The sequence below is a fragment of the Macaca fascicularis genome, chromosome 18, assembly GCF_037993035.2.
Source record: "Macaca fascicularis isolate 582-1 chromosome 18, T2T-MFA8v1.1".
In the NCBI taxonomy this organism is placed as follows: Eukaryota; Metazoa; Chordata; class Mammalia; order Primates; family Cercopithecidae; genus Macaca; species Macaca fascicularis.
Window position 1 is genome coordinate 67107842 of NC_088392.1, and position 1848 is coordinate 67109689.

At 32.2% G+C, this 1848-nt stretch overlaps 1 non-coding gene across 1 annotated transcript; it reads right to left on the reverse strand.

The window, feature by feature from the left end:
* Positions 1-281: 281 nt before the first annotated feature.
* LOC123570153 (U6 spliceosomal RNA) lies at positions 282-388 on the reverse strand. Its single transcript, XR_006694145.1, has one exon. It is a non-coding gene; the product is annotated as a U6 spliceosomal RNA (small nuclear RNA).
* Between the last annotated feature and the right edge of the window lie 1460 nt (positions 389-1848).

A 1848-nucleotide genomic window follows, 5' to 3' on the forward strand; every position in this document is an offset into this window, starting at 1 on the left:
TGATCCACCTGCCTCAGCCTCCCAAAGTGCTGGGATTACAGGCGTGAGCCACCGCACCTGGCATCAAAGTTATTTTTATAAGAAACTGGGAGACGCTTATTAGGTGCTGCTAGCTACCTGACAAACTGAAAGCTCTCCACATTTCTATTCTATCTCTTAAAGCCCATCTGTTGTCTGAAGTTTTTTTTTTTTTCATCTTTTAAGTTCTGGGATACATGTACTGGATGTGCAGATTTGTTGCATAGGTAAACATGTGCCATGGTGGTTTGCTGCACAGATAAAAAAATATAGAACGCTTCACAAATTTGCATGTCATCCTTGTGCAGGAACCATGCTCATCTTCTCTGTATCATTCCAATTTTAGTATATTTGCTGCCGAAGTGAGCACTGAAGTTTTTTTCTTAATACATAAATTACCTTTTTGAAAAGGGGAGGTATTTTTTTCATATCCATGAATACTTTCATTGTTATTGAGTGTATCAATTATTAAATATATTCACCATATATTATCTAACTGATTTACATTTTGGGAATAGCTACTAAAAACAAAACAAAACAAAACAAAACTTGCTAGTCCAAATAGTTAAAGCCCAAAGCTAAGATCCTCAGTAATTTTTTGGGGGGTTAAAGAGTATATATTATTCAATTGAGGTTCTGATGAACTAGTGTACACATACTGCAAATTTAAGCTGTCCCTAGCCATTACTAACTTGTGTAACCAGACTCTACATAGATGATTTTTGTTAGGAACTCTAGCATTGCCATAGTTTGCAGTCAATAGTGAATGAGGCTTCTCAATTCTTGCTCTTTTCTTTCTTAGATAAGTGAGCTATGATATTAGTCAAATAACTGCCTAAAAATTAATTTCCAAATGGTAATCATACTTGATCTTTAAAGGAAAAGATTAACACTGAAACCAACATGTATATTGGTCCTTACAACTTTAGATATATGTGACTTCATGAAAAGAATTCCCATTTTAATTAATTTGCTAAGGGTTATTAATTAATCTGTACTTATGTCCTAAGTTAAAGTGGATATGATAGAAAATAGATGATAGATAACACACAGTAAATGTTATTTCTATTACATAATTAATGCACAAATATATACATATATAATACATACGCAGAAGTTTTGATGGCATTCTTAGCGCATCATAATACTATTGCCCATAAAATTAGTAGTCCCCCATTTTCGACCTAAACTAAAGTTGCATTTTGAATTGTGATTCAGACTTCTTTCTGCTTACCAAGAAAGAAAAAGTAGACATCCATATTCACTGAAATAGAGAAATTTGTATCAAAGTGTGAGGAAGTAAAGTGACTTTATTTGTTTAAAGAGAGAGCAAAGGGTGATAGATCATTTTAGTCGGGCTGATATAAAAGATGCCTTCCAAGGACACAATTAACAAATTAACCAAGATGCTTAATTTTAAACTACAGCACCTACCTGTAGTTTGTATATTTTTATACTACTTTATTGACTAAATCCATTAAATATTTTCCTTTAAATTACTTGTATTCATTTTTAGAGTTATTCCAATTCTGAGTATTTTAGTTCTATTATAAAGTGTTAAATCTCTAAGCAGAAAATTTATGACTGTTTTTCTGATAAATGTCTAATCATGATCCAGAAAACTTTGATTTAGTGTATAAATAATAACTTTTTATTCTATTGTATATAATTCTTTCATAGACTTCTTGCAGAAAGGGAATGATTCTCTGGAAAGAGATTTGAGTTGTTCCCTGGGAAGGTAATGCATTTCACCTACTCTTCAGTTAAGTTATGGATGGCATTCAGCAAGAGCAAATAGTGACACATTTTCTATCTTCTTCTTCTGTCACT